The following is a 23,461-nucleotide window of genomic DNA, read 5'->3' on the forward strand; positions in this document are numbered from 1 at the left end:
ATACAAGACAGGTCAGAGCATGAGCTGGGTCTGCTCCCCAGAACGCTGTCCTTGCTGCACTGGGAGGAAAGTCACTTCCCACCCTAGCTGTCCCTGGTTTCTATCACTGTAAGTGAGAAGAGACAGAGTGGTGCAAAAAGTGGTGTGGAAACTGCAGTGTTTAACTCTCCTTTTAGTGTGTTATCTATCAAAGTAATTACATGTGGCTCGGGAACCTCAGACTGCTGCAACAATACTGTTCTCCTGTAGCTTTTCTACTGCCATCTAATTAAAATATTATTGTTTCATTCATGTTAGTTTGCATTTTAAATATGGAGATGGGGACAGAGTGGCTGATTGGTAACTTATTCTCTGCGTGGGTAAAGATAAGCATTAATCACCCTGTCATACTCATGCTTGCTCTTTCCTTATGCGTCTCAGACATCAAACTGCAAACAAACGGGAGGAAAAGCCTGGGTCTCGATGGCGCTCCATTTGCTTCCTCTGTTTGGTCTCAGGAAGGGATGGTGACATGGCCTTGCTGGCTGCTGGGGTAGTTGCTGGCTGCATAGGAGCTGCATTTTGAGGAACGAGGGAACTTTCAACCCAAAATGAAGTTCTGCTTTGGAAATTCATGTGCTTCCATCTCCTGTTCCCTTTAATTTTAATTACATGTTTTATCACTGCCATGCGCCTGCCTCTTTGGTGTGTCAAGGCAGGGGAGGACAGCGAGACTGGGTGTGTATGCAGACATCGCTATTGGAAGCATAATCTGATCCCTAAATAATGCAGCATGGCTCAGCAGCCACTATCTCCTCTCGTTTGCCATGATTTTCTCCCGAAAAGGCCGGCACGCAGCAGGCACACACCCACCCCACCCTTGGGAGGCTCAGCAGCCTCAGGCTCTGTCGCCCTGCCCCGCTCCTTGGGCACAAAGCACGTCGGCCGTGGTGGAGATGATCGATGGAGATCTGGGCACGTTAAACGGGAGCAGAGGTGCAATACTCCACACGGCTGGGTTTTGAGGTGGGGAGCTGGAATGTGATCATTTAAAATCTCCCCTGCTCAAGGTGTTTCTGTAGCCCTGAAGCACGTGTGCTCGTGTAGGGTATTTTTAGCAAATTTAAGTTTAACAAAGGTCACAGAGAAGTAGAGCATCAGCATCTAGAAGCACTGTCATTCCACTTCCAGTCTAGCAGGAGTAACACATTGACTTATTTATGAGAGCAGTCAGCTCCCTTCTCTCTGTGTGTAACAATCTACTTTACCTCTCCCAGCACAGAGAAATAATTTTATCGTCAACAATTCTGTGTCCTTAGTAAAACCTTAAAGGAAGTTAAATTTGAGGGAAATGGAAGTGTTCCCAGATATTATTATTTTTTTCGTTCTTTCCAAACTATCCCCCTCTTTCACTGTCTAAACTAATGAACAGCAATCACTGCTCTTCCAAAAGGAGGGGGTGGAAAATATTTTTCAAAGCACAGAGACTGCTGGATAAACCCTTGTCCCCAGTAATTCCCAGTGGCTGTGCAAGCTTTGGGTGTTAATGCCATGCTCATATTTGCCGGTTGTGGCTCTAGCTCTATCTTCCACCTCGGGAGAGGGACTGGCAGGAGGACAGCATCTCACCAACACTGGCAATTCCCAGTTAGCTTTCCTTCCTTCTCTTCTGAGCTGCACCAACAGCCCTTCCTTGCAGGAGCGTAGGAGCCTGAGTGCACAGCAAACTTCAAGCAATTCATTAAATCTTGCACGACAACATCCAAATATTTTTGTGGCCAGTAGGAGAAGCTTAATCAGTTACCTGGAAAATGCCCGTGTCAAGAATGACTGATCTCAGCCCAGACGATACCAGGAAAATGAAGATATTTGATGCTCTCTGCAGAGAAAGATCCAACAAAACAGCAAGAGTTGCTCAACAAGCATTAAGAGGGAGAGTGCAAGCCGTGACAGCACTATCTGGCTTATTAATGACATTGTGTTATGTCACTGTGCATTGATGCTATTGGGAGACAAATGGGAGAGGACACGGGGAGAAGTGCCCCCAGCCAGGCTGTCCTGGGCACATCACAGGCTCCAACATCCTTCCCCCATCCTTCGACCCCACAGGACCTTCCCTGGAGCTGTGATTGTAGCAGCTCCAAATATTTTAGTCCAGGCCCACCCAAAACAGAGTTTGTGTGGCCAAGGATGAGAAATCAAAAGGTTATCTTCTTGTCACAACCTCTGCACTCAAATTCTGAGCCTCACAAAAGCACTGATGTTTTGGGAGAAATCTTGACCTTCTGTATGATGCTAGGAGTGTGGAAAGATGTCGAATAAGCAGGCTCCAGAATGAGATCAGAGCAGGCGGATGACTTCAATGGCACGTTGCATAGAAAGAAGGCATGCAAGGCTGGAGAGGAGTGAATGTATGGGGCTATGAAGACCTGTGACATTCACCTGCATGGTCTGACGAAGTTCTGCGTCTGATGGTGGGTTTTCCGCCTGAAGTGGGCACTGTATTTGTGCTTATGGGGATGCCAGCCTGATTACATTGATTAGATTTTGATGGTACATCAAACAATGCTTGCCATGAGTATGAATAGTCCAGAGCTGTTTGGTCAGGGTACAGTGGTTAGGACTGTCAACCATCAAGACAGGCTTGGCTGAAAAGCCGGAGACTTTAAGATAAAACATCGTTGTGCTTCATCAGTATAATGATGTTCATGAAAAATGCCAGTTCTTATTAAACAATTGCCTGTCATAATTGTCTCTAAAGCTGTCATTACCAAGAAGTCATCTGTCACTTACACAGATGTGCTTCTGGAGATGTTTCTGCCTAATTCTAATGACATTACCCAGTAGGGCATTGCTACAGAGTACAGAGCTAGCCCTGGGGCGTGGGGGAGGGTGATACATCTCTGCCCGGGCTTTCCCCGGATGCTGGTGAGGTCTCTCTGGGTGGCAGCAGCAGGAGAAGCTGATCCTCCCTACAGTTCTTAATCATTCTTTGGTGTTTGTCACATGAAAACTGGTGTTGAAGAGTGTGAAGATGCATCTGCCCATGGCAAGAGCTGCACTCCTGCTTCCAGTGCTTGTGGGCTGGAGCCACTATTTCTCCATCCTCCATTTCTACTGGAGACGTTCCTCCTGCACTTGGGAGAACAATGGTATTTGTGGTTTCATAGTGAAATTGCTCATTTTCAAAGGAAAAATATGTCTGGGTCAAACCAAGAAGAACGGATTAAGAAATTTATCAGGAATGAGATAAACAAAGCAATTAATTTGGGGTTGACCAACAGCACTTTGTTTGCAAGTAAAGCATCTAGTTAGAGCTGAGGTGAATTACCTTCCTTCATTTTCGGCTTATAACCCATCTTTTTCTTCTTTCTTTTTTAGATTAGGACAATTCTGAAACAAAACAGAAGTTCAGCATGTTATTTTATTTAATATTTTGAAATGAAATATGTTAGTGTTTCCCGAGAGAAGGCAAGTGTTTATTTGAAAACACTGAAATAGTTCAACATTTCCCCACTTTTTTTTCTAATACTGTTTATTGAATTATAACATGAATCCTCAAGAAGCTTTTGGTTTCCTTCCAAAAATCACTTTTAATCAGATTCACCACTCTCAGCAGAAGATTAGCTGTCTATAACCGCGGTATACTCAAGCAAGGGCAGAATCCCATACCTCCAGGCTTGTGACTCCCCATCCTTTTGCAGCCGCCTTCACCTGGGTGACTTGTGTGAGTTGCTGGAGCTTGAACCTGGGAACATCAGAAGTAAGAGCACAGCGCATCACCACTCGCTTTAGAGGCTTCATTCTGTAGGAGGGGACGTTTTGCAGCGAGGGTGTGTGTAGCAGCTACGCAAAGTTCACAACACAGGTATAACAAGCTTCAAGCGGCACACAATTTGCCCTTTGACTTCATCATGGCAATTAGGGCTGCTTCAATTATTAGAAACTCCTTACAGGACAAAGATATATTTCAGTTGTTTTTATAATTTGCATTTCTGTATCTGCTCAGTCCCTGTACTTTTCGTTACCTTACGACAGTGTGCAATATACCCTTAAATGCACAAAGCTTTTAAATTCTCCTAACAGATCTTTCTGGTTATATTTGTCTTACAGCTTTCACTGTCTCACCGCACGAAGTGAAAGCATGTCTGATTTGGTTTTATCAACACTGAGCCAGGTTCCACTTCTTTTAAGCATTTTAATTAATGCATATTAAATATGTAAACATAGATGTAAACTGTCCCCTTAAAGTGAGGCACAATCTTCTTGGCATTCTCTCTGGATTCATTTTGTTTAAAGTATCAGTCTTCTAGAGTGTATTTTTCTCAGTCTGCTCATGTTCCTTCACTGCTAAAGATCAAATGTTTTTCCTTGTCTGTGACAGGTATATACCAGGAAGATCCTGGAGGAGAGTATTTAAGAAGGTCTCTAATAGGCTCTAAATATAATAATCCAAATAGCACTCCAATGGCTGCTGCCTCTCCCTCTTTATGCTTGGCTCAGGCTCTTTATTCTTCTTCTCAGGCTGTGAGACTGGCTGTATCATTAAAGACCAGACAAATCTCTTTTTTTCATCTGTATGATCCCTGCTTTACCAACAGCTGTGCAGCAGAGCAGAACTTCTGAATGCCTTTTCGACAAGCCCCAGACAGGTCCTCGCCTGTGAAACATTTTGATGCACTCGAATTAGGTCTGAACTCTACCTTTAGAATTAAAGCTGGTGCTGGTATCACACGCACGCACTTATACAATAAATCATTTCTTCATGCAAAAGGAGAAAAGATCAGAGAAGGTGATTTCACAGCTACACTGGAAGAGCTTTTGCAGAGCCAACAGCCTTGGCTGCTTGCAGCAACTGCAGCTGCAAAGACCTGGATGCCCACGGGTCTGGGGTCCTTGACGAGCGACCTACACTGCTCAGCTCCCCCGTGTAAGCTGTGAACCTGATAAAGCGGTCAAAGTTGGCATAACCCGGTCATTGAAGCTATGCTTTCCCACACTAAGAGGTGCAGGAAACAGAAGCTAAAATGAATAAGAACTGTAAGCAACGGAGAAGAGAGGGATTTTCAAAAACAGGCTGGGTACCCTCAGCAGGGGATTGCAGTGTGATTGGGGCTGGGAATGCAAAGTTACCATACAAACAGATAAAAAAGAGAATATCAAATCGAGCTGGATCTGATGAGAGAGAAATGAAGGTAACCAGCAGCAAAGCCTGTAAGATTCAGATGGTCAAGGAAGGCAATGAGAAACGGCAGGAGAAACACGCCTTGGTGTGGAGGAGTCTGGATCTGGGCGACCCAGCCACGGTGCCTTGTCTGTGTAAGCAAGGAGCAGCAGCATGGCTAAAACATCCCCAGAGGAAAACACTCGCAGCAGCGATAGTGATGCAGAGCAAATCCTCTGTGCAGGCTGAGATCTGTCTCTGCTTTGGCGATTGTCTGCTATCCCTCACATGTTGATCATAAACAACAGCCCAGCAAGGAATTGAGTCTTGAGAACATTTAATTTCTATCTTAAACAAAATCAAGTGATGCCTCCCTGAGCTGGTAATTCAATGCAAGCTAAACAGAGGGAATGACTCACGTTGGTGCTTCCCATTCCCACCAGCTTTACCTGCAGTTCTTCACCTTTACCTGCAGTGCTTTACCTCTACCAGCTTCGTTTTACTGCATCAGACATGAAGGATGCATTTACATCCTTGCTTACACCTGTTTTTGAGGACACTTAAAAGATGAGAGACAATCAAAAGGAAAATGTGCTACCACTCTTCTTACTTTGCCCACGATGCCATCCTTGCCAAGCCTCGCTTGCCAGAGATATTATGACCCACTGCTTCACAAGAGAGATCAGAGTTCAGTGAAAAACAACCACTCACCTTCATTCTTGCACACCGTGCTTTAATATCCCTCATCCTCCTTCAGCACTTTCAGTGCCAGTGGAATAATTGTGGACACGGATGTTTTAGCTTCCATGGCTTGGTTTCAGAGTTAGCAACAGAAGACAATTAGCAGAGCCACTTCTCCGAGGTACCGCAAAATCTTTTAAACAACCATGAACATGGCTAGCAGGCCAAATTCTCTCTGCATTGGTGAAATGACATGCTTTTTTCCTGAAATCTAAATTTTCCTTTATTCATTTATAATACCCGTGTACTCAGTCTGCCAGCCTGGCATTTCAGGTCCCCTGTGGATGTTTTTATTGCCTTTAGTCAAAGTAATATTACACAGGATTTAGATTGAGGTATGGGAAGTCAGACTTCCCTTTGTTTATAAACAAACCTTACTAGAAAACAGAGAAAGTAATTGTGAAAATGCTTGTGAAGAAGAGGTTTAGATCAGATTTAATTATTTTCTGCCTCCATTTATTTACCTGAAAAACAGGAACAATAAAAACTTTCTTGTAGCCAGAAGGGAATGGACAGTTTTGCTTAATGAATCACTTAATGTCTCTGTCCATAAAATGTTGAACAAATGTACTTTCACCATTTCAGCACTACGTATGCTATTCTCTCTCCATGAAAATTCATTGCAATACCTGAATACTGAGCGCTAATGAGAATTCTCTGCACTTAAAGGGCTGAAATTAAAATATCGCAATTACCAAAGTATCTTCCATTAGATGGAATTATTTATGAGAACTTGTCACTTAAAAGACTCTCCATTTTTACTGAATCAGAAATTAAGAAGTTTCAGGCTGTTGTCATATTTTTTTCCTATCTGACTGACACAGGAACATCTCTTCCTACATTGCAAGGAGTTATTTGGCAGAACAGAGTCCAAGATTTCTTATGTGTCTTCTCTAACCACTGTGGTTCAAATGGAGACTCTCGAAACAATTCAGAGCTGAAGAACTGCATCCTTGCCAGTTGTGAAGCTCATCCTTCTCATGACTGGTCCTTCACAGAAAGTGAATCTGGAAGGACTTCTGTTTATTGTCGTGGCATTCAATTTAGTCCTAGAAGTTGACCACAGCGAACATCACTCCACCAAATAATTACATTTTTCAGTATTTTTGGCAGAGACAGACCTGAGCTTGGAATCCCAGATCTTTTATGCCCCTCTTCATGTCTTCAAAGCCTGGAGGGTTTATTTTCTAAGCCCACACTCAGACCCCAAGTGAATAGGTCACCCCTCTAATAGTTTGGCCCTTCATTGCAAGCAGTTTCTTTTCAGCTGGAAGAGGTAAATAATATTAGAAGTGCTTCTGTCATCCATTGTGAGGCATGATTTTGTAGGCAGAGAAAACACCATTTATTAAAAAAATGAACTGAAATGAAAAACAAGTGAGCAAAAGATCCTGGTGAGTTCCTGGGCAAGCAGGTCCTTCTGTGATCCCAGGTAGGAACATACACCTCAGGTATACATCTGAAAATCAGTCTGGGTGTAACTTGTCTGTTAACAGGTTAGCAAGTGTGAGTCAGTTTGGTCCCTGTGGTGCAAAGATGCTGTCACAAGAAGATAAGGACACTAACACCTGTGGGTGCCTGGCAGCAGGAGAGGCACACGTGGTCCTTGGGGTGGGAGTGAGCTGGGGGTGTCCTGGGTGCCATAAGAGCAGTACATGTCATGTTCCATCTTCTGTTAGCTAAAGCATTGACAGTGGCTTGTCTCAGAAGTAGCTGCTTATGCTTAAAATAGATGCCTTGATTTAAGGGTAGGAAGGGTCGCTGTGAATCCTGGGATTTTAGTAGCCTTTTGCAAATAGAAATGTGTTTGCGAAGTGAGTAGTAATACTGCTGGTTCTCTGTCCCTGCCTTATTGTTGAAGGCAGAGAAAAGATTGGAGAAATTAATTGCATTTGAAAAGTATCAGATATAAAAAAAAATAAGAAGCCATCAGTCACTGAAATGAGGAGAATGTTTCATCAGAAAGCCCGTCTGCCCCTTACCGAGACTGATGTATGCAGGTACTTGCGTGCAGGATCCGTCAGCTTTCGGCTGCGAGGCTCTGAGCAGAGCCAGCCCTCTCCTTGACATACAGGCTGATCCTGTCCCTCTTCCCATCCCACACTGGCCCACATTCTCACAAAATCCTGAATAAAAATGGAGTATCTTTAAAAGATTTTGAGATAGAAATCAGCCACTGGAGAAACCCACACCAGTAAGGACGGGGCTGGAGCATCTCACCTCTCCTGCTTCTCACCTGGGTTTCTGCCAGTGGCTGAACCTCCACACAGGAAAGATGAATGGGGTTTGGCACATCACCCTTGGAAGGCTGCCAGTCCCCGCCTGAAGCAACGCAGCTTTCTCCTTGGTTACTGAAATGGTGCCAAAGAGACGGAATCAATGGGATGGCTGGAGAAGAGCAGCAAGAGCCACCGCGCCGTTGCTGCTGGTGGGTACTGGGATCCTTCCTCAGCCCTGAGCCTGCTAGATGCAACTGGGATATTTGTGGGCAACGTGCTTAGGCTGACATGATGTCACGTGGGCACAAGCTTGGGGCCAGCGGAGGGTCAGGACATACAAGTGAGCTCACAGGGTAGAAGCCAGGAGGCACCAAAAAGGCGCTTTTTCGCAAATCCCCGGGCATCTCTGTTCAGCAGGCATCTCGCCTGTGCCAGGCTGAGGTTTGTGTGCACGGGGACGGCATTCAGGGCACGTCAGGCATCTTCTGTCTGTATAACTGTGAAAGCCTAAATGCTCTGCCTGCCCGAGAGGAGAGACCAGACAGCGATGCCGGCTTCGGCACACGGCAGCGGTTTGTGCCGGCAGCTGCTGGCTGCCTGGAGAGCTGTTTTCGTGGTTTGCACTGACCTTTCCTCATTTCACACAGTAATGGACATGACACATGCTAAAGCAATGGCAGTGCTGTCCAGTAATTGTGTAAATATGTCCCACATAAAAGTAGCTTTTTCCAAATAGATGGAAGGAAAAGGATCAAAGGATGATTTCACCATCAAATTTTGTTCAACAGCAGCACAGAACAGAAATGTAATGTGTCGGTTCACTGTTAGGGTAGCAAAGCCAGATGCTTGCAGTGCTCCAAATAATAGGCGCTTCATTCCTCCGTGCGTGTTCTGAAACAAGTTTTTAGTAGTGAATTAAAAATTTTAAAAATTAAAGACTAAATACTCAATTCTTGGCTATGAATATTTATGACAATATTGGACTTGCAAATCTAAGGTAATTTAAATGTCAAAACTGGTGTAAAGTCTTTCCTTTGGAGAATAAGTCAGAGAAAATTAATCTTGATTACAAGTCATAACATTGGGAAATTAGCATCTTAGGGCATCAGTGATAAACACTTCTGTACTATCCCCTTTCTAAGCCATGTATTTTACAAAGATGGGAATTAATTTTAATAAAGAAATAGCCCCTTAATTAACCAGTTAGGTAATTAGCAGGGAAATCCTGGTTGCATTCATGACACTGTGATTATTTCATCTTGCAAAATCACCTCCTCTTCTGCAAGGATTCTGCCTCCGCATCTGTTTGGAGAGGAATGGTTTCTACCTGAGACGGAGTCTTGTGTCTGGGAAGCCTGCCTTAGGGATAAAAGCAGCAATTTTTGCATCGAAATTCTTGTGCTTAAAAAAGGAATTTATTTTAGTTAACAAATAGCAAAGACCAGTGTAAGCAAGTGCCAGCAACATTAGCTGCAACGTCTCTGTGAGTGAGGATGATGTGACCAGCAGCCAGGCTCAGATCCTTGAACAGGACCATGAGTTACTGGGTACCTGCAAAGATTTAGCTCCTGATTCTTGTACTACAGAAGCCAGAATGTTGGAAGTTGATTTCTGCTCCAGCTTCTAGGTCAACTTTTTCAGCCATTCCTCCCTGGACCCTTGTGGTTTTGAGAAAGGTAAATCTGAAAAACAACCCTACTGATAACAGGCTGCAAATGGCTATACAGGAGTTTGAACTGCCATGGAAGAGTAGAGATTTTTCTAAATCTGCAATCAGAATCTGAATTTAAGGAGCAGCAACTTGTATCTTTGCAGGCAGCCACAGCTCAATACAGAATCCAAGGAGTTAATTACCCCAGCACTTCAGACTTGCCTCATCCATCCCGACTTTTAGCCAGTCTCAAATGCTGGCTACAGCCAGATGCTTTGGGGTAAGATCCAAAGCAATTTATAACAGAAAAGAAGCCACTCCACAGACAAAACGTCTTCCTCATGCCAGTCATCTGGTGGCTGGATTATGCCTTAAAGCAAAGTAGGTTACATAAAGACTGTATTCAGTAATGACTCCTCAGCAGCTACACCAGAATCAAGTCTGACATTTGCCCTGTTAGTCTTATTTGCAGTCTTATCTGATAGCATTTGGTCACAAATGTTCATTTTGCTCTTTAGAAACCCAAGAAAATCGATTTTGAGAAATGGAAATGTAATCAGGACTTGTCTTTGCTATGGTTTGCACTAGAGAGCCATGACCTTCCAGATGGGTTTTGCCTTGGGATCATTTTCTAAACGACTGTGCGGATTTGGGGTTACGGTGGCCTTCCAGCTGTCCAGTTAGGCTTCAGACCTGCAGCTCATTGGGAGCTGACCTGTGCAATGCAGTGGGTTTTAATTAGCCAACAGAGACATCATCACCAGGGAAGGATGACCCTCATATCTGCTTTCCTCTCTAGCTATGCTAGGTGTAGGATTTCTCTCTCTGGTGCCACCTTTCCTTGCTCTCCACTTGCACCAAGGTGTACCTCCATACTCTCACCTACTACACCTGTATTTACCTGCTGTTTACCTTCATGGCTTGGTGAGGCAGATGGTCAGCACCCTGAAACCAGAAGATCCTCTGAGCCTTTTGGAGATGCTTGGTCTCTCTGCAGCCTCACAGTTTGTTTCATCTCCTTGGCAAAATGGCTTTTCTCCAGAAACATTCTGTCCCTCCTCACCTCCTCAGGTTGACACCTGTAATTCTTCAGCAAGAGCAGCAGAGTGCATAGTATTACTGTAAAAATATTAAATAGGCCCTTTTAAGTAGTCTGGAAGTCTGTGCATGAATAATCATCCTGGTTTGTCTTAGGAAGCTCACGGCTTCCCACGCAATAATGTTTTGAGACCCAAGGCGATGTCTCCACAGCAGCCCTGAGCACCCAATGCAGCACAGGTAGACCCGTCTCAGCCAGCTTTAACACCCCTGCTTGTGGAAGGTGGTATTGGCTGTGGATGGAGATGTCCAGAGGGACTATGTCCACCTGGGAACCTCTTGCAGCAGCTCCTATTTTCCCCGAAAGCCCCACTATCTCAGCACCAAGCTAGCCGAGCTAGGGCCCACCGCTGGTCTCTCGTGCCCTGCTGCAGCTCCAGTGCCTGGCTGGCTCAACCCTTGTGTCCATCTTGCATGGAGAGTGACCCGTCTTAAAGCTTCAGGCATGGAAATTGCTCACTCAAATGTAAATGCACAATTGCACTCAGTTCTCAAGCCTCCTTTTAAAAAAAAATAGCTCAGAGCATCTCCAGCTATCATGCTTTCATTTTTGTTCCTTTCTGCATTTATCTGAGTCATTTGTATTTCATCCTTACAACACAGAGAAGAAAAAGAAAAAAAAAGTGATACACATATCGACAGAGAGTGAATGGCCTTTTTTTCCGACTCTCTGGACAGACTTCTTGCCTTTCCTCTTCCAGCACTTCACATCCTCAGCTCTCCAGCTCTCTCTTGCTGTAAATATCCTTAGCAATGGATGGACTCAGCAAATGTACTGAGGAACACACAGCACTGCAGAGAAACCAACAGCCGTGCTCAGATTGCCCAGGCTGTGAAAGCACCTAAAAACCATGCAGATTATTGAAGGTCCTTCCCAGAACAAAAAGCTGTCCAGGATGGCGGCTGTTTCACATGCAGCCAAGATCTCCTTCGCAGCAGGAGCTGGGGATGCTGGGCCAGGAGGAGCATCAAGCAGCAGCCACTGTCCTGAGCAGGAGCCCTGGGAGGTGAAGGGGACGCAGCTTCCTCCTGACCTTCTAGCTTCTCCCAGGATCTGTCCCGGGATTTGAACACAGCGACTATGATGTGCACAAATTTTCTGCTGGTCTCTTTAATCAATAGCAGCCGCTGCAAGTACCCTGCAGGAAAAGGACCTTATTTCAGCGGCTCCCAGCATCAGCAGGAACAGACCTGACAAAACAAACTGTAATATTACAATAGAATGACACGTCTGGCCATTAAAGCTGTGCGACAAGGGCAGCCGTGCCGATGCCCTCCCATTCATGCTGGGAGCATGAGAGGACCAAGTCACTCCCAGTTCACACTGTATTCCTATTTTTGTCCCACTGGCATTCAGCTGAATGGGGGATGAAATATGTTTAATGGAAGACACCCAGCTAGTGTGTGATAAAGGAAGAAAGACAAATCTGTTTTTGTGTTAGATTTATGCCTTGCTCACATCACGAGTGAAAAAAACAAAGGATTTGGCCAGCATAAAAGAGGTGCTCCATGAAATACAAATGCACTTTCCTCCTTCGAAAATAGAAAGCTGCAGGGCAGTCACTGGCTTTTTCTCAGGTTTAGGAAGATCATAAAGAACCTGAGACTTTCACGAATAGTCCCATGAATATAAACCAGTCTATAAACAAAAATGTGCTTCTTGACTTGCCTTGGTCCCACTGTTCAAGAGCAGCAGAGGGAGATAATTTTCATCTTCCTTAAGACACTACCTAGCCAATGCGTTTTCTTGGTAGCTCCTCCAATCATCCTGATTGAGAGGTGCATAGTAGGGTCTCTCAGAGCAGCAGGAGAGAGATGGAGGAGAGATGAGTGCACACTCAGCCCTACTTGACCTTGCTTTTTTTCGAGAGGTCAGCTGCATTTCCGAAGCGGAATGTCTTGAAGGAGAGATGCAGATCTCTCCAGTCCACTTCAAAGTCTGATGAGAAGAGGGACAGGTACTGCCTCCTGGGAAGGACTGCCATGGAAATAGGGACTTCAAGAGGGGCTTACAGCATGAAGTTATTCGAGAGAAAGCTAAAACCTCACACACTGCTAAATGTCACCGCCGTACCAAGGTTTTTATGTCAAGGTTGTATGGATGTTAGTCTAGGATAGGTGCTGGTTGCTGCTCCTGGCTGTGGGGCACTATTTCAACTGCAATTAATTTTCTTCAACTGCAAAAAAATAAAGACCAAAGATCCGCGTTGCCACAGCTTAATAATGCAACTTGGGGAGGAACTGTAGCATTTTGTCTGTAAATTGAGGAATGTTCCAAACTTCAGCTTTAAAGTTCAGACCCCCAGAGAGATTGTTAGATTTTAATTGCTACCTTAATCAACATTTATTAGTGCTAACCAAAGCTCCTCACAGATTTAAAATTCAACCCATTTGTCAACTACTAATTATTTTAAGCAGACAAGCTGTTATTTTACCAGCTATATTAATGACTTTTCAGCATATGTGAAATATTACAAATATCTTCAGGAAATTTGATCCTGAAACACAACTCGACAGATAAATCATTCTTTGCCATGATCTGACTTGTCTCTCAGACACTTATAGCACCTCTTACTGTCGTCTACCTCCACCTCACCTGGCAGAACATGAAAAATCAGAATCAGGTCCAATGTGTTTTTCAGTAGAAGAATGATTTGTTCTTTCCATTTTTTTTTTTTTTTAAATTAACTCTCCTTTAAATCTTTCTGTAGCATGCGTGCCTCATGCATCAGGTTGAAGGCTTTAGTTGCTGGCTTGGTTTATAGCAAAGTCTCTGTCTAAAATCCTCAGTATTGTCCTGGGGTGTGGAGCTGATTTATTAATTACCCTGCACTCTTGTTCTAATGAGTGTCTGCTCACCTGTCACCCAGCTTCTGACTGCATCCCCATTTTTCCCCGGCGAAGAGCAGGAGGGGGGTTCAGCACTGCTTTGCACACCCACGCTCTGGCCCCGGCGTGGGACCCCCGGCCGGGAGCCAGCCTGGACACCGGCGGCAGAGGGGAGCCCAGCGCCCGGCGCCTGCAGGGCCATGCTTGGCTGCGGCATTGCCACGTGCCGAGTGTACAGCCGAAGTCCGATAGCCACCGCGTGAGCAGAGCGGACCCACATTTTTCCCTGTCTTCATCCATCTACCAAGAGAGTGTGGGAAGAAAGCAAGCAAGCACCAATTGATTTAACTGTTTACTGCTCTTCATAGTTAGAAGTCTTTGCTTATTATACTCCCATGCTTATGCTTTTTGCTTTATTTTACTCCTAAAACACTGACTAGAAATCCCCACGCTGGCCTGCTCCCTGTAAATGATTTTATACTCACGTAGGCAAAAGCCATCCGTTTTGATTATCAAGACTGAAATGACTCCATATTACCAGAAGAAGAAAAGCTGAGGGATAATTGACTGTCACCAGGGTTTGATTCTTTTTTTGACATGCTCTGTGAGAGAATATCCAAGCATGATAGTCTCACTCATTACAACAACTATCCCAGGCATGAACTGAAGAAGTACGGAATAACAAGCAGGTGTTAGAGAAGCACGGATCCGGGTATCGGCTAGCGAAATCAGCTGCTGTGATTTCTTTGCGTGGCGGTACACCTGTAAGACATACGTGTAGTTTGCACTCTCATTAAGGCTGCGGTGGCTGCCACCCCCGCGCCCATCCTTCCAGGCTGAAGACCCACACATCGGGAGCAGGAGCATCGGATGTGCTGAGCACTTGCAGTTGTGGCTAACAGCATAGGAAGGAGGATGATTTTGTTGGCTGTGACAAGGACATCATTAGCTACCCTCAACACAGAGCATCAGCCCGCACCAGGGGAAGCACCAAGCCATGGAGGCACTTTCTTTGGATGAATGCCCAATATGTGAGCCCCCACGGCTTGTGCAATGCCCGATGGAAAAAGAGATAGGCAAGAGGATAGACACAAAAAAACTGCAAAATCTGGATTAGGATTACTCAGACGTCAGGAGCATCAGGCACTGCGTGAACATTCATTAAATTATTGAGAGGGCTGACAAGCAGCAGAACTGGAGAAAACAAAATATATTCTGATAGGCAATGGGCAAAATTCCTTTGGCAAAAACAAGTAGGAACCAAACTACCAGCAGACAGCGACAACTGAAATTCAAATGCACTGGTAAAATATTTAAAGTATATTTCCAACCTGTCATTTGAAGCTGAAATATTATTTCCCCTTCAGTAGAATATAGCTGCTGGGGAAGGTGAGGGGGAAATAGTAACAAAGACCTGCATGTTCAAAAGGGAAAATCAAGACCATTATTCACTGAGGTTTTGTTCAACCAAAAATCTTGCCCTGAACAGTGTTATGGATAACTAGATCTGAGGAAAAAAGATGAGGTCAGTAAAGTGACAGCACACAAATTGACATTATTCTTGTTTGCAAGTAAAATTGCTTAAATTTAATTAATTTACCTTGTAGCTCAGTGTACCCAATCTCAGGAAATTAAGAAGGAGGGTTTCCTGAAGGAGGAAGGGAGGAAGATTTGAAGCTTTCAGATTAATGATGACATGATGGAGAATCATCCCTGTTGCTCTGTCACTTCTTCCTTCCTCCTTCACCAGGTACTGGGAAGCAAAAGCCACTGTGGGCCAGAACTCTTCCATTTTTTCTTTCAGATATCCCTCTTAAATCAATGGCAGGAGGCCCTATATTAACTGAAGTGAGATGTACAAGTCCCCCAAGCCCATCTTCACCATCTTCATCAAGCATAATCCTAGTGAGGGTTTGGGATGTTTTTGTTTGGGCTTGGGATTTTTTTAAAAAATGTTTTACTCTTTCATTTTTCTAAATAAACATTCTTTTATCCTTCAGTTTTATTGAGTGATAAAGCTGGATATCCACGATGTACAAGACATTCTGCAACACACAGTGGCAAACCTTAAAACCTTCCCATTTGCCCATTGTCCAGTCCATTATTTCCAGGGTTTCCTGAGTTTCATAACTTTTTTTTCTCTTTGGTAGATGGAATCAGAAGAATCATTCAAGTTCTAGACTGGTGTCCCAAAGATCAGGAGAGATGGATGTTTTCTTTTATGCATAGTTATAATGAAGGTGGTTTTCTGGCATTTAGCAAGGTAATGAAGAGCTCTGAGGTCCCCAGGGAGTTTGCTACTTAGGTGTTACCCTTGTGTACAATTACAAATAATAAGCTTTATATCAAACACTTATGTATGAATCATACCTTTTTGCTATTACTTATGATAGATCTGAAAATACTTCAGGCCACAGGATTGTAACTACGCATAGAAATGAGGTTAAATGATCTCTTCAGGTATCCAGTCAAGCTCAGGAATGCCACCATTATTCAGCGCTCTGACATCTCTGCCAACCCATCATGAGAAAGAGACCTATTTCAGTTGTTCTGCATTAGATATTGTTTTTTACGAACAAATGATTTCTCCATGGAGGGAGATTTATGAATGGGAAAGCTGGTGGAATGTTTTTTCCATAGAGTTATGATGAAATTTTTTGTCAGTATGCAATTTATTTCCATCTGTTCTGTATCTGATTAACTCCTGCAGAGTGTGTGATTAACTTAACTTCTCAGGATCATTAGCTGCTCTGCATTCCCATCATAGTTCATCAGTGTGGGACCACACACAGGCTTGAAAACATTACACTTTGGTTATTTGTAGTATTTTAATCCATACTGGCCGGTCACCTCTCACAACGGCCATGGATCGAAAGAGGGAAGGCATGTTACCAGGAGAACATCGCTACTCTGGAGCAAACACAAAACGTTAGTGAAAACAGAGTTTAAGCAGATCCTCCTGATCTCAATGCTAGAGTGAAATGAAGCTCTTTGGAAGAGCCCATGGCTGGTGTTAGCCAGCTGGAGACAACACCGGAGGCAGCACAGAGAGGTGAGGGCCAGCAACCTGTGCGTGGTTCCTGTGCATGGCCACATTCTACTAAACAACTCCTGTTTTGCAGTAAGTTGCAGTTACTTGCATCTTGCAGGTCTCAACATACAGCACAGACAGCAAACAGTGCAGGCTGTCACCGTCAGCCTTGTAGTAACATGTATCACATGTATTTTCTTCTGATATAAAAATCTACCAATATAGAGCCTGAAACATCTTAAGAAGAAGCAAGCAGACAGAGCTCATGCACAAGTCCTGTTCATTGTCCTCTGAGTTCTTGTTTGAGGGATTTTCCTTTAGTGAATCAGGCCAGTAAATGGATGTGTCAGTAACAGAGACTCACATATCCTTGCCATACAATTAATTGAGTGTCAGTCTCATTAATATTAATCGATGCAGGGCAGCAGCAGCATGGGGACAGGACCTGGTGCAGTCACTTGAGAGCATCCATCAGGTCCATCTGATAGTTTATATTCAAACTTGCGTGCTTTCTTTCTTCACCTAAGCAACAGTACCTGTGGTCCCCTATTCCTAGACCCCACCCTAAGCATGCAGAACACTGGGAGTCCTGCAGAGGTCTAAAATACACAGTTTTGGCCAGTTCAAGCTCCTGGGGCTGATGCCAGCTGTCACAGCTGAGTTATTTAATCAGAGGAGGATTGGGCAAGATGCGCCTGCATTTGGGGCTTTTCATTTTTTTTTCTTTTCCCCTGAATGACATGCATTTGACGTCCTGCTCATCTCTGTTTTTAGATCAGGCTCCCACGTGCATCACTGCCTCGACTCCCAGAGGTTTTGCTGCTCGTGACTGCCACCCGTCCCCCTGTCCCCGCGCAGCTCTGTCCTAGCTTCGGGGTTTGCTTCTGTCATTCGTAGCTGATCGTAACATTTTGACATCAGATACCTGTGCCTGTGAGCGATGTTTCACATCACCATAACCTTTATTTGAAATGTCTGGGTTTGATATTTAACACTTCTGAAAAGGCCTCGCTGGGGCAGAGTGAAGGTGCTCCTCAATCTCTCCGCTCCACGTTCACAGCTCGCGGAGATGAACAGGGGAGCTGTTTGCGATGAGAGTAGAGCAATTCACACCATCACACTCTGTTACCTTGGATAAGATGTATGGCATCCATACTCACCTATAGCTGGGTAGAACAGGCACAGGGCTTGCAGTATGATAACAACCAGAGGCTTTTCTGACCATTTTTCAGAATGTTTTAAAGATAAGATATTAGTTGGATTTTGGTACCTTGGCTTTGGTCATTCATTAAGTTAATGATGGGATACAATGTCCACTTCCATCAGATGTCCACCAGATATCTCCTTCTTCATCACCTGGATCTCCACCAGATATTCACACACTGCTCCTGCTTGCGAGGCAAGAGGACGGTCACCTCATGCAGCTGATGGAGTCCCTCTGTGTGCCAAGGCTGCGTGGTTTGTAGTGTGAGGGGACCCTGCAAGGATGCAGGATCCGACCTTACTGGCACGCAGCCACCAAGCGAGCCCGCACAGGGCACCTAGCGCTGCCCATCCACGTCACCAGACAGTCTCCGTCCGAGGGTGACGGCCGTGTCACACCATGTCACGCTGTCAGGGCTGCTTGAGATAGCAACCACCAGAAATAAAACGTGACGGGCAAGCCTGCCTGAGTTAAAACTGTCAAGGTATAAAGATCGAGTTCCTGCTCAAGTACACTGTTACAGCTCCAGATCTACACACAGGCTTCAGCACTTGGCCCTGTTCCTATCTACCCAGGATCTGTGTTCCCACACCAGGACGCACTTGGTCAAGATGAGGACCGGCACCAGTATCCTGCAGTACAGGTCACTGCTAGTGTTGGATACCCACTCGAACATTTTAGATTCCTTGGTTTATTCTCTCACTTGTGTACTCTTTTAAGCTTCCTCCTTGAATCTACAGATTTAATTTAGATATTTATTAAATGAATGATCAGAGAGAGGAAAGATTGGAAAGAGTTTCTACTAAAATCTAGTGCTAATACAGTCTGAAATTAAAAAAATTCATCAAAAATTTCCAGAAGAGCTGAATTCCCTTCCTAGGCTGCAGTTTTTCAGCTTCCACATTGCTCCCTGTACCAGGTACTGGCTACAAAAGCAGCTATTTTCTTCCATCACTCATAAATGCAGACCTCTCCTGCCCTGCTGTATCTAGGGAATGGCATTTAGCTGATAACCACTAGATACTTGGCATGAAAATCTGGAAAGCTATGCAAAGATGGGATTTAATTAGATGGTAATTTATTTACTGGGGGGGAAAAAAAGCCTTTGGATTTCTCATCAGATACATCCTGCGAACATCAGGCACGAGTGCCACTGCCAGACGCTCCCTTTGGCATGCCAACGCCGTGTGCCTTTCCCCTTCCCGCTTTGTCTTCCACAGGTTGCCATACCCAGGAATGCGGCACTGTGCTTATTAAAGGCTGAAATTATCCACTGGGTGGTTAAAAAATGCTAATTCTGGCCACTGAGTGAGATAACTGGTAATTTTGTAAAGTACATTTAGTCAAATAAGATTTTTTGGCAGCCGAATGTTGATGTAGCAGAACGTGCTTTTCTGATTGACATATGCTAACACTACTGCCTCCACAGCCAGTGGGAGGATGATTTACTTTTCATTTCCATTGGAAATGAGGTGAACCAGAATGTGGTAGATTGTTAAATCCCAGCTATGTGGCTTAATTGATTTGCTTAAAACCACGAATCAAATGATACCCTGCATCCTCAGCCCTCCCCATCATCACTTCCAGGAAACCAGCGAAGACAAATCTCCTCCTGATATACTTCTCAGCAGCTTTTGGGTTTCTCAACCATTTCCCCAGGCATGCCCTCAAGGGGTGACTGGACCCGAGAGGACAGTCTCTGCAATGAGAAATCCTCCTCAGCAGAAAATGGAAAGGCTGACAGATATTTCCCAGCATTTCCGAGCCGGCAGGCAGGCGTGCCGCGGGGAAATGAGGTACGAGAGAAGCTTAGTCAGCCCAGGTGAGGTTCTACCAGCTCGCCATCGTCTACTTTTCTTCTCTGTGTTTGAATTGTCCTCCTCACTTCCCTGAAGAGGAAGGGGAAAAATTGTTCTGAGCACCCCAGCTCACTGTTGGAAGGGGCTGTGTCTCCAGAGAGGTGGCACTGACAGAGACCAGGAATTTGGCTCTGCTGTCACCTCATTTATCAGGCAACGAGGGAACATCTCTGATCTCTGCCACAAAACCACTGTCATAAACCAGAGCTAAAACTGTGAATAGATCCCAGCTGCACTCCATGTCCACTCCGGGGGTCTTGCTCCTTCTGGCGGGGGATCCCGGCTGCTGCTTCATGGGATGCACCAGTGGGGTGCATCACACCGAGCTGCTGCTGCAACCCTCGTTTCACGCTTCATTTGCTTTGTGGGACTTTATTTAGTAATTTAGAAAAAAGGCCGGCTTGTGGGAAAACCCAGGACACAAGTTAAAAAATCTTTCACGATCGTAGTAAAGGAACATTTTCTCATCAAAAGTCTTTCAACAAAAACATTACGAATTGTTCTACTTCTTGGCTTTTTTTATTATAAATACTTCTAGTGGAGGTGTTTAATTTGCTATGGTATATCCAGGAATAGCCTTTAGCCTAATTTTTTATTTTTAACTACTTAATTGCTCCAAAACCTCATAAAGCATCTACAAACACTCATTAACAGTTCTGTACCCCTCCAAAGCCATGCGCTGACAGACCATGGGACCAGTCAGCTGTAGGTAGCTCAGTCAACTGAGTTTTGCTGGGAGTGAAGGTGACCCGTAAACGCCTGTAGCATGCAATATTTCCCTTCCTCCCCTTCAGATATATGTAAGACAAAAGTCTGGGCTTGTAGGACGGGTGGAAAAACCATGTTCTTCCAATGTAGCCTCTGAATCCATGCTCCTCCAGAAGTCACCTTAGAGCACAAACCTTTGCAAAACTTCTGATTTACAGGGCTCGTTGAAGCCCTCTGGGGAGTCCCTCTGTGAAGTTCTGTGCTCATCTTCTCCATCACCATTGCGAGTGAGATGATGTCTGCTTTTAGTGGTAACCCAGGGAAACCACGACAGCAAAATCATTTGAGGGACGACTTGGCAAAAGCAAATCACATCAGCATGAAGCTGAACAGAGCCAGGGGAGCAGTTTTCCACACAAAAGATTTAGTAAGAGCCGCAAACCTAAGAGCTGCCTCCTGCTTTTGTGTCACTCGATTTTTCTGGTTCCTTCCTCTGTGTCTCTCCCACACTCCTCTTTGGAAGGAAGAAGAAAACTCGCATCCTGCTGAATTCTCTAGTCTCACGCAAAGTCCGATTTTTGTTGAGCTGATCAAGAGAGGCTGATAACTGCATTTTTTCCCTTCCTGAAGTGTGACTTCATTTCCATAAATTTCCATTTGTTGTCTCATGAGATTATGAAGCCCCATCCTCAGCTTTGCTCTGTCTTCCCTGACCTGCAAAACCTTGTGTAATGTTAATGCTTCATGTTTTGGATGGAATTAAAATCACCTTTGGCAATGGAGGGCAATCTGTAAAGGTGTATAGGGACCCTAAGGGTCCCACAGGTGTTCGTACACAGCCATAGCCACTTTAGTCCCACTGATGTTAGGAGTTTCGGCGCTACAAAAAATCCCATTAAACACCTGTACAAGTCTTCCTGCTCCTGAAGACCTTTGAATATGTAGTCCTGGGATCCCAGACCGGCTCCTCTTGAAGCAGGTGGGAACCTTTCTGCTGGCTTTGAAGAGCTGTTCATCAGCTCCAGCAGTATGCAAAGTCACCTGGCAATGAGGTGCTGCTGCACTGACCTGTGCAGCGTGCTGGGGTCCAGACTCGCACAACCCAGCAAGCAGCTCGCCAGAAAAAACACTGAATACAGAGGCTTTGCAGGAGGGGGATTAGCTTTTCTAGCCTTGACGGGCCTCAAGAGTTCGCATTCGCAAATAATTCTTCCCACAAATCAAAACTTTCTGCTTCTGGGGAAAATATTGATTTCTTTTTTAAACTATATGAGAGTTTTGGTACAAATCAAGACACGGAAAAAATCTTTAAATATAGCCTTTCATAGAAAGCCTGCAATTTTCACACTTTTACCATAACAATTCATAACAGGGAAAGTCAATGCTATTCCAGACAATTTCCCAAGCTCTTTAAAGACTCCACAATACAATTATGGAATGAACCAAGGCTTTAAAGAAAGCTCAGAAAAGACTTCTTCTGTGTAATTATGTTAGGCAAGGCTAATTTATAGTAAGGACAAAGATTTTGAACGAGAGCCAGTCAACTCTGAAGCTCAGGTGACAGGATTAAGCATTTACAGAGCTAAGCATTTCCTTTTGCTGATGTGCAAACATTGTGCAGCAGCAGGGAAGAAGGAGATTCAGCAACTAAAGCCACAGGAGTAGGACTGGGGCACTACAGGGCTCGTTTCTTAGTCTGACCTGGCAAGTCTGAGCAAGTCACTTCACCCCTGTGTGCGCCAGCTCAGCCCAGCTGCATCGTGAAGGTTAAATAAACGAAGTAGGTTCTTCACAAGCACATATTACTCTCCCAGTGAAACCGTGTCATTTTGTACCGGCTGAGAACTTGGTCCCTACTGCTTAATGATCTTTCTTTGCATCTCAAGGTGACTTCAAAAGATAACTCTTCTTTATATGCAGGAGGCTGTGGGATCTTTCAGAATCTCAGAAAACTGCTATATATTTAACAAAAGAGGCCATTAACAGCTTGTAATGGTGGGGTATGTATAGGAATTTCCTCAGTCCACAGAGGAGCTCTATTATTATTATCAGCATAAACGAGAGATGATGTTCTCACCGTGTGGGTTGTGAGAGACGAAACCCAGCTGGTACTTTTGCTAAACACATTGAGCTCTGGAGCACAAAGCTGTATAGAGACTTGATCCATCTGAAGAAAACTTTGGCAACAACACTGCCTGTCTTCAGCAAACGAGGACTTGCATCTTTCTCAAATTTATGAACAAAGAAACTTAAGTGCTTCTGATTGCCAGTGCACCTGCTCCTCATATGCTTACGTGCTGCTTATTTCTTTCTTTTATGAATCCCCTGTAACATCTTGAGATGTGGTTGGATTCTTTCTCCATCTTTCCATTCACCTCTGGCATTTCTGAATCCCTCCAGAGTGAAGAGACCACACATCTGCGCCAGATAGTGGGTGTTCAGCAAATGCTTGTCCACTGAGGTGATGGTGCTGCGTGGGTGGGTGGGTGGAGAGGGGCTGTCTCCACCCGAGCAGACGCAGCACCCGTTTGTAGATGAGGATTCCCTGGCTTTGCAGTCTGCAGAGGGGCGTGGGGTTGGCTTGGCGTGCACGATTGCTTCTGTGGTTTAAAGCACTGAGGTGCAAGATAGGTGGCTATCTTGGGAAGAAGCTAGAACGCGTTGTAGCCCTGCCACAGGGCAAAGTTCCCTCTTGGTTTTAGTAGTTTTATCTTTTTGTCATTTTATCACTTTTAATAAAATTCCTTGTACAGTGATTTGCAGCACACAGTTTAATTCTTGTGAATATTTTGAAATTTAAAAAATTTAAGGGGCTTTTGATTTGTCCCACACTCACCTCCTGAGCCGTACAGAGTAGGAGCCTCGCAGGCACCCGGCATGGCAGCTCACCATCCCTCCACGGCAGCCTTGACACAGACATGCAGGCAAATCCTGCACATGCCTCTATTTTCCCGAGCTGCTCATTGTTAAGCTCAGCT

General features: G+C 44.7%; 1 protein-coding gene across 1 annotated transcript in view; it reads left to right on the plus strand.

Moving 5' to 3' along the window:
• NTSR1 (neurotensin receptor 1) overlaps positions 1-23,461 on the plus strand; it is a 62,550-nt gene that overhangs the window by 18,446 nt on the left and 20,643 nt on the right. The gene's annotated exons all lie outside the window — the stretch shown is intronic.

The sequence above is a fragment of the Opisthocomus hoazin genome, chromosome 18 (genome assembly GCF_030867145.1).
Source record: "Opisthocomus hoazin isolate bOpiHoa1 chromosome 18, bOpiHoa1.hap1, whole genome shotgun sequence".
NCBI classification, from domain to species: domain Eukaryota; kingdom Metazoa; phylum Chordata; class Aves; order Opisthocomiformes; family Opisthocomidae; genus Opisthocomus; species Opisthocomus hoazin.